We start from the raw sequence: 10,681 nt of genomic DNA, 5'->3' as shown, positions 1-10,681 counted from the left end.
GGTACCCCGCCATGATAGAAGCTACCAAAATTGCCCGGGAGATAGGAAGAGAGTTCTCATGAGTGGTGGGGTCTAGCCTGCTGCAAACAAATGTCTCCCATCCTTTTGCCTCCAAGTTCAGGGTTCTCCTCAAAATTTTGACTCCCATTATCAACCATGCTGGGGTAGTACCTGGGATTGCTAAGTACTCTTCTAACCACGGACGGGCATCCTCCCCCAATGCTACCTTTTCTAATTATGAAGTTTCATCCTCCTCCAGAAAGCCCAGGTATTCAATGATTGTCTGGCCATCAAACTTCATTGTCAAGTTTCGCACCTTAGTCACTTTAGTTTCCTTTTTGATGTGGGAAGAATTAGTGTAGAAATCCTTGACTAAGTGCTCATTTGCATCCTCAACGTTGCTTGTGAAATAGTCCCAGCCTGGCCTCTCTCTGAATTGCCTCTGCACATTTGGGTTGTGAGGCAGAAGATCCTTTTCAATGAATCTTCGTTCAAGTATCAACTTCCTCTCGGGCCACCATTCTCGGAATTTGTGGTAAGCAAGCTCACTGACAAATCTATCTTGCCAAGCCTCCAACTTTCTAGTTCTCTCCACCCCCCTATTTGAGGCACACCCCCTCCTTCATCTTCTTCTATGGGATCCTCACCGGGTGTTGAAGCTGTAGGTGAGATAGAAGAAACATCATCACCGCTCTCAGCTGAGCCCTCAGACGACTCAGAAGAAATTGCAACTGAAGCTTGAGCAGTAGGAGTGCCCGGAGGTGTATCTCTCAATCTTCACCTTTCCGACTAGTTAGGAACATACTCCGGCACTGACTTGGAGTCGGATGCCTCTCGGGAGGGCAAATACTAATGGGAAGCAGCTCTATCCGTAGCCTTTATTGACTTCCTAGTGTCCTTGATTGCCTGCTGGACTTGGGGGTCAATCTGATCATGCCTTGTCCCCTACCCCGGGAGGACTCTCCTTTTCCCTTTTGTTTTCCACCACTGCCTCGTAATTTAACCATTTTCTGCAAGTGAAATTCAGTTAAAGCTTGTTAGTATCACAATATCAAAAGAATCAGAGAAGAAAGTAATTGCAGACAGAGAAGAAAATAGTTGCAAACAGCAGCCTGCGGACCACATAAAATGTAGTGCGGCCGCAAAGGGACCACCGCGGACTGCACAAAATGGTACCGCGGTCCGCATTGAGGTGGGAGTCAGAATACCCATTCTCTGATAAAGGCCACCGCGGACTGCAAAAATTGTAGTGCGGTCGCGGTAAGGCACCGCGGGCCGCAAAAAATCCACCGCGGATGCGGTCCTCAAACCTTCACTCTCTGAAGTTTTACCACTGCGGTCCGCACAAAATGGCATTGCGGTCCGCAAAGAGGCACCACGGACCACCGATAAACCATTGCGGTCGCGGTAAGTTTAACCCAGCAACACAACCTAGGGTTTCAATTTTCTGCACATATTTAGCCTAATTTTCACATATTATTGATCCCCTAGGTGTTCAATCACTATTTTTAACTAATTAACCCTAATCTAAGCATCAATACGTAAACCAACGCTACAAAATTGAAAGAAAAAGGGAAGAAAAATAAATACAACTAACTAATTAAAAGAAATTAAAACAAGGTTAAAAACTAAGAAAAGATTAAAATTACCAGTAATGAGATGCAACACAGATGATTTAGAAACAGAGTTTGAATTTGTGCAGTTAGGGCTTGGATGAACAGTACTTTTTTTTTACTATTGAGAGTGAGAATGAGCGAAACGTTTTAAATGAAGGCCTGAGGTTCTATTTATAGAAAAGGAACCTGGGACCCACTATACCTACCCACCGCGGACCGCAAGAAATGCACCGCAGTCCGCGGTGCTTGAACATATGAAGCATTAGGCAGTAGGGCACCGCAGTCCACATGAAACGCTCTGCGACCGTGCTAGGGCACCGCAGACCGCAAAAATGCAATGCGGCCGCGGTGACAACTTCAGAGAACCCCCACTTTTTACCAATCAACACTGCGGACCGCAATGAAATTTTTCCCCCTCAACAAGGCCATTGCGGCCGCGGAAAATGCATTGCGACCGCAGTCCAAACTTTAGAGAGTGCATCATTTTTCCAGGTAAGTCCTGCACTGCATCAAAACAATCCTACACACATCTCACAACCAGTTAGACAAAAAGCAAATCCTATACTAAGAAGAAATCAAAGAAAAACAAAAAGAAAGACACATAGGTTGCCTCCCAAGAAGCGCCTGATTTAATGTCGCGGCACAACACAGGTTACTATCAAATCATTTTAGATGGAGCAGTGCCACCACGTGGTTGTCATCAATTTTCCCAAGGTAGTGCTTGACTCTATGCCCATTAACTTGAAGACCTCTCCATTTTTGTTTTCCAAGTCAAGTGCGCCAAACGGAGTCACAAACACCACTTTAAAAGGTCCACTCCATTTTGACTTAAGTTTTTTCGAAAACAGACGTAACCGAGAATTGAACAAGAGAACCAAATCACCCACTTTGAACTCCTTGCCCCGAGCATATTTATCATGAAGGTACTTCATCTATTCCTTATACAAGGACGAACTGGAGTAGGCGTGGAATCGGAATTCATCAAGTTCATTAAGCTGCTCCACATGAAGATTTGCTATCACATCCCATTCAAGATTCAGCTTCCTCAAAGCCCACACGGCCTTGTACTCTAACTCAACTGGTAGATGGCAAGCTTTCCCAAGCACCAACCGGTACGGAGACATACCAATCGGAGTCTTGTAAGCAGTCCTATAAGCCCATAGAGCATCATCCAATTTCTTTGACCAATAGGGCCTATTTGCATTGACCGTCTTTGACAATATACTCTTGATTTCCCTGTATGAGACTTCAACTTAGCCACTCGCCTGATGATGATAAGGGGTAGAAACTTTGTGATTGACACCATACTTTGCAAGCAAAGTGACAAAAGCTCTATTGCAAAAATGAGACCCCCCATCACTTATTATTGCACGAGGAGTGTCAAACCTTGTAAAAATGCTCTTCTTGAGAAACACAACAACACTCCAGGCCTCATTGTTAGGCAAAGCTGCGGCTTCAACCCACTTTGAAACATAGTAAACTACCACTTGAATGTATGTGTTCCCACACGAGCTAACAAATAGGCCCATGAAATCAATGTCCCATACATCAAAAATATCAACTTCAAGAATGGTATTGAGAGGCATCTCATCTTTCTTCGAAATTCCACCCACTCTTTGACATTCATTGCATCTCTTCACAAGTTCTCTTGCATCTTTGTACAAAGTTGGCCAGAAAAACCCACAAATAAGAACCTTCGAAGCGGTCCTCGCCCCACCGTGATGACCACCATAGGGAGAGGAATGACAAGCCTCTAAGATACTCAGTTGCTCCTCTTTTGGGGCACACCTTCGGATTACACCATCCGTGAAGATCTTCAACAAGTACGGCTCATCCCAATAGAAATCCAAACTATCCCGTTCGAGCTTCTTCCTTTAGTTAGAAGAGAGCTTAGTTAGAAGAGAGCTCACACGGGCTTATACCAATCACAAGGAAATTAGCCACGTCCGCAAACCATGGCACACTATTCACCGACACAGAAAGGAGTTGCTCCTCAGGAAATGAATCATTGATCTCTAGGCCATCACGAGGCCTCCCCTCCTCCTCCAAGCGGGACAAGTGGTTCGCCACTTGGTTTTCACTACCCTTCCAGTCCACAATCTCCAAATCAAACTCTTGAAGTAACAAGACCCATTGCATCAGCCTAGCTTTGGAATCCTTCTTCGTCATCTAGTACTGTAGTGCGGCATGATCGGTGTGAACTATGACTTTGGCACCCATGGGATGCGGCTGAAATTTTTCCATTGCGAACACAATAGCCAAAAGTCCTTTTTCAGTCACCGTGTAGTTTGCTTACGCATCATTCATTATCTTGCTCACGTAGTACACCGGATGAAACATTTTATTCACTCTTTGACCCAACACCGCCCCAACCACAACATCACTCGCGTCACACATGAGCTCAAAAGGTAAGCTCCAATTGGGCGCAGTGATAATAGGAGTAGTGGTTAACTTGTGCTTGAGAAGTTCAAAAGCTTGCATACATCCCTCATTTAACACAAACTTAGTATCTTTTTCCAATAACTTGCACAAGGGATTCACTACCTTCGAAAAGTCTTTGATAAATCTCCGATAGAACCCCGCATGCCCAAGAAAACTTCTAACTCCCTTGACAGAAGTAGGGGGAAGGAGCCTTGAAATCACATCAATTTTTGCTTTGTCCACCTCTATACCATGCTTTGAAATTTTATGCCCAAGAACTATGCCCTCCTCAACCATGAAGTGGTATTTTTCCCAATTAAGAACGAGATTGGTTTCTTTGTAATGGGCCAACACTCTATCAAGATTTTTCAAACATTCATCAAATTAGTCACCCACAACACTAAAGTCGTCCATGAACACCTCCAAAATTTCCTCTACCATATCGGTAAAAATGACCATCATACACCGTTGAAATGTAGCCGGTGCATTATACAACCCAAAAGGCATCCTAGAAAAGGCAAAGGTACCATATGGACAAGTAAAGGTGGTCTTCTCCTGATCTTCCGGAGCAATCAAGATTTGGTTATACCCAGAATACCCATCCAAGAAACAGTAGAAGGCACGCCCAGTAAGTTTATCTAGAATCTGATCAAGAAAATGCAATGGAAAGTGATCCTTGTGGGTCACTTTATTCAACTTGGTAGTCTACACACACCCTCCACCCGGTGACAGTCCTGGTAGGAATCAACTAATTTTGTGCATTGGTAACCACGGTCATGCCACCCTTTTTCAGCACACATTGCACCGGCGAAGTCCAAGAGATATCTGAGATGGGGTACACAACCCCGGCATCCAACCACTTGATCACCTCCTTTTTCACAACTTCCTGCATTGCCTCGTTCAACCTCTTTTGATGTTCCAAGGAGGGCTTTGCATCATCTTCCAGAATAATCTTGTGCATACAGAATGCGGGGCTTATCCCCAGAATATCAGCTAAGGTCCATCCAATTTCCTTCTTCCGCTTTTGGAGAACCGCCAATGTGGCATCAACATGCATGTTAGTAAGACAAGAGGAAAGAATAACTGGCAAAGTTGAACTAGAGCCTAAGAATTCATACTGAGGTGTGGAGGCAACGACTTCAACTCCAACACCGGAGGTTCCTCGATTGAGGGCTTTGTTGGTGGAGTCTTCCTATTCTCAAGATCCAAAGAGAGTTTCCTAGGCTCATAAGAGTAAGAGCTCATTCCATGTAAAGCACTCACGCACTCCATTCGGCCTTCATCCCCATTTACATCAAGATTAAACAATACCGCCTCTAGAGGATCCTCCACATTGATCATTGCACTAGTATCATGAACTATCAATGTTGTGACAAGGTCCACAAAATAGCACACTTCAGAACTGTTGAGCTGCTTCATTGACTTGCACACATGAAAGACCATTTTCTCATCATCCACCCGAAAGGTGAGTTCCCCTGCTTCCACATCAACTAAGGCCTTCCCAGTAGCAAGGAAAAGTCTACCCAATATGATCAGAACTTCATAATCTACCTCACAATCCAAGATCACAAAATCAGCCAGCGAGATAAATTTGTCCACCCAGACAAGAACATCATCAATTATACCCAATAGTCTCTTCATCATTCTATCCGCCATTTGCAATCTCATGGAAGTCGGCCTCGGTTACCCAATACCCAAAGTGTTGAAAACTGAGTAGGGCATCAAGTTGATACTTGCCCCCAAATTACATAGAGCTTTTGCAAAGTCTGCACTCCCAATGGTGCAAGGAATGGTGAAAGCACCGGGATCTTTTAGCTTCGGAGCCATTGAGTACACTATTGCACTAACTTGGTGGGTCATCTTGATAGTCTCACAATCCATGTATCTTTTCTTTGTCATCAAGTCATTCATGAATTTAGCATAACCCGGCATTTGCTCTAGAGCCTCCGCCAAAGGCACATTAATGGATAAGCTCTTCATCATGTCAATAAACTTCTCAAAGTGATTCTCATTTTTTTGCTTCGCAAGCCTTTGATGATAGGGTGGAGGTGGCCTTGGCAAATGAGCCTTGGCAAAGGAGCCTTGGCTTTAGGAACAACCGTGTCCGGCATGTCTATTACTTGTTCCCTAGACGGGTTCACGTCATTTTGAGTTTCCACCTAGGCATCTTGGATATAAATCCTTACTTCCTCATTCACGTTCTTATCAATAACATTCTCAACCACCAAAGGAATCTCATTTTCTTGCAACTCAACTTCATCACTCAAAATTTCTTTTTTCTTGGAGGCATTCACATCACCACCTCATGGTTTCTTTGTAATGGGCCAACACTCTATCAAGATTTTTCAAACATTCATCAAATTAGTCACCCACAACACTAAAGTCGTCCATGAACACCTCCAAAATTTCCTCTACCATATCGGTAAAAATGACCATCATACACCGTTGAAATGTAGCCGGTGCATTATACAACCCAAAAGGCATCCTAGAAAAGGCAAAGGTACCATATGGACAAGTAAAGGTGGTCTTCTCCTGATCTTCCGGAGCAATCAAGATTTGGTTATACCCAGAATACCCATCCAAGAAACAGTAGAAGGCACGCCCAGTAAGTTTATCTAGAATCTGATCAAGAAAATGCAATGGAAAGTGATCCTTGTGGGTCACTTTATTCAACTTGGTAGTCTACACACACCCTCCACCCGGTGACAGTCCTGGTAGGAATCAACTAATTTTGTGCATTGGTAACCACGGTCATGCCACCCTTTTTCAGCACACATTGCACCGGCGAAGTCCAAGAGATATCTGAGATGGGGTACACAACCCCGGCATCCAACCACTTGATCACCTCCTTTTTCACAACTTCCTGCATTGCCTCGTTCAACCTCTTTTGATGTTCCAAGGAGGGCTTTGCATCATCTTCCAGAATAATCTTGTGCATACAGAATGCGGGGCTTATCCCCAGAATATCAGCTAAGGTCCATCCAATTTCCTTCTTCCGCTTTTGGAGAACCGCCAATGTGGCATCAACATGCATGTTAGTAAGACAAGAGGAAAGAATAACTGGCAAAGTTGAACTAGAGCCTAAGAATTCATACTGAGGTGTGGAGGCAACGACTTCAACTCCAACACCGGAGGTTCCTCGATTGAGGGCTTTGTTGGTGGAGTCTTCCTATTCTCAAGATCCAAAGAGAGTTTCCTAGGCTCATAAGAGTAAGAGCTCATTCCATGTAAAGCACTCACGCACTCCATTCGGCCTTCATCCCCATTTACATCAAGATTCAACAATACCGCCTCTAGAGGATCCTCCACATTGATCATTGCACTAGTATCATGAACTATCAATGTTGTGACAAGGTCCACAAAATAGCACACTTCAGAACTGTTGAGCTGCTTCATTGACTTGCACACATGAAAGACCATTTTCTCATCATCCACCCGAAAGGTGAGTTCCCCTGCTTCCACATCAACTAAGGCCTTCCCAGTAGCAAGGAAAAGTCTACCCAATATGATCAGAACTTCATAATCTACCTCACAATCCAAGATCACAAAATCAGCCAGCGAGATAAATTTGTCCACCCAGACAAGAACATCATCAATTATACCCAATAGTCTCTTCATCATTCTATCCGCCATTTGCAATCTCATGGAAGTCGGCCTCGGTTACCCAATACCCAAAGTGTTGAAAACTGAGTAGGGCATCAAGTTGATACTTGCCCCCAAATTACATAGAGCTTTTGCAAAGTCTGCACTCCCAATGGTGCAAGGAATGGTGAAAGCACCGGGATCTTTTAGCTTCGGAGCCATTGAGTACACTATTGCACTAACTTGGTGGGTCATCTTGATAGTCTCACAATCCATGTATCTTTTCTTTGTCATCAAGTCATTCATGAATTTAGCATAACCCGGCATTTGCTCTAGAGCCTCCGCCAAAGGCACATTAATGGATAAGCTCTTCATCATGTCAATAAACTTCTCAAAGTGATTCTCATTTTTTTGCTTCGCAAGCCTTTGATGATAGGGTGGAGGTGGCCTTGGCAAATGAGCCTTGGCAAAGGAGCCTTGGCTTTAGGAACAACCGTGTCCGGCATGTCTATTACTTGTTCCCTAGACGGGTTCACGTCATTTTGAGTTTCCACCTAGGCATCTTGGATATAAATCCTTACTTCCTCATTCACGTTCTTATCAATAACATTCTCAACCACCAAAGGAATCTCATTTTCTTGCAACTCAACTTCATCACTCAAAATTTCTTTTTTCTTGGAGGCATTCACATCACCACCTCATCCACTTCTTATAGTTACCGCCATAACATGCCTGGAATTGTTCCCACCCTTGGGGTTAACTACCATATCACTAGGTAGAGGCCCCTTAGGACGAGTATTCAAGGATTGTGAGATTTGGCCTAATTGAACCTCCTAGTTTCTGATTGAAGTGTTGTGGGAAGCCAACTAAGCATCAGAGTCCGCATTCTTTTTCATCATCTATTCAAACATCATTTCAATTCTCCCCATTTTATTGTTGGAAGAACTAGGACATTGGGATGGAAATGGGGGTGGATTGTTCGGTTGTTGATACATTAGGGGCCTTTAAAAGCCTTGCCCCCTATTTCCTTGGTTTCCATTGTTCCAACCACCCAGATTGTTGTTTCCACCCCTGTTGTTGTTGTTGCCACTCCAATTACCTTGATTGTTCTGATTATTGTTCTGGTTGCCCCAATCGGAATTTTGGTTGTTGTTCCCCCAATTACTATTCCCTTGTTGTTGTTGATTGGCCCAGTTGCCTTGGGGTCTCCATTGTTGTTGGTTGGAAGAATTTCCCCTTTGGCCCTGATAATTGTTCACATATTGCACTTCTTCATTCTGCTCTTCATAACTATCATCTCGGAACCCACCACTATCTTGGCCAAATTGATTCGAACTCTCTTGGTTTTATTAACCTCTTTGTCTTCTTTTGCTCACTAACATGTTGACACCCTCCATAACATTTACTTGTCGTGGAGTTTGAACCTGCGGTAATTGTGCCTTTGCTAGCTGGTTCATTGTGGTTGTCAATTCTGCTATTGCCTGCCTATGATCATGAAGTTCTTTGTGCAAGTGAATGACCGTGGGATCACCCTGAGGCACATTTGCTCTACTTTGTCAAGTGGAGGACGTGTCAGCCATTTCATCCAATATAGCATTAGCCTCATCATACAATGTGTTCATGAAATTGCCCCCGGTGAGTTGGTTCACTATGCATTGGTTTGTTGTGTTAATGCCCCGTTAGAAAGTCTGTTGTATCATTGCCTTAGTCACATCATTTGTGGGACATTCCTTTACCATAGTCCGGTATCTCTCCCATATCTCATATAGTGGTTCGTTGGGCTCCTACTTGAAAGCTAAGATTTCATCCCTCAAAGTTGCTATGTGCCCCGGCGAGAAAAACTTTGCAATGAATTTATCCGCCAACTCATCCCAAGTACTGATAGAATGGTTGAGAAGTCGTTCAAGCCAATCCAATGCCTTCCCTCTAAGTGAGAAAGGGAATAATCTCAACCGAAGTACATCCTCTGACACATTAGTTTGCTTGCTCCCCCAACAGGAATCCACGAAATCCTTGAGATGTTTGTAAGCATTCTGATGGGGAGCACCCGTGAAATACCCTTGTTGCTCTAACAAAGTCAGCATTACATTTGTAATTTGAAAATTGCCCACCCGGATCTGAGGTGGGACAATTGCACTAGCATATCCTTGGTTGGGAAGCACTCTAGGAGCCACTCTTGGAGGTGAGGGGAGGTTCTGGAACATTCTCATTGGCCTGGTGGCCTCTCCATTGTCCTTGAGATACTATAGGAACCTCATCATCAATATTGTCATCTACCTCCTCCCCCGGCGGAAGATCTCCAAGAGGTACATTGTTTGCAGCCACTTTGTACCTGAGTTTGCGACACACACGAATTAGTAACACAGAAGGAAAGAAAAATAGTACACAATACTATTTAGATAGATAGCCAAAACTGTTAGCTCCCCGACAATGGTGCCAAAAAGTGATCGATGCCAACCCTACACCACTACAAAGTGGCGAGAGCGGTCGAAGCAATTTTTACCCGAGATGGTCGGGATCGAATCCACAGGGAGCTAGAATTGGGAATTGGATTCTTATCTAAACCAGAAATGCGTAGTGCTCTTAATTACACTTTCAATCATTATTGTTGTTTGTTACTTCTACTTTTATAATAAAGAGCTACTAAATTAAACTAAGAATGATTGCTTGTAAGGTTTCCTAAATAGTTAAAGAGGCACTAGGGAAGTGACTTTCTCCTAGATAAATACATGACGGGATCTAAAGCCTAAGGCAAAGAATTTATGTTGGGGATTGCGATATAGCCAATGCACGGAATTACTCACTCTATACCTCTCGGTAGCTTGAGTGACTTTGCCCTAATTGACTTTCTCAAGACCAATTGGGTGTCAAAATTATGCAAACAATATAGGCTCAAGTCGGGTATTACTATCTCTAGGTTTAACCCTTTAATTGGGGCCATCAATCTCTTGATTACACCCCAATTCCTTGTTAGACTGATTTTCCTAGACTCAAGCTCTCTTTCTCAAGAAGTGCCCAAGTCAAATAGACACAAATTAGTCTTCGCAACCACTAATTCAACA

This window comes from Nicotiana sylvestris, chromosome 10, assembly GCF_000393655.2.
Source record: "Nicotiana sylvestris chromosome 10, ASM39365v2, whole genome shotgun sequence".
Lineage (NCBI taxonomy): Eukaryota > Viridiplantae > Streptophyta > Magnoliopsida > Solanales > Solanaceae > Nicotiana > Nicotiana sylvestris.
Note: the sequence above shows the minus strand (reverse complement) of the source record.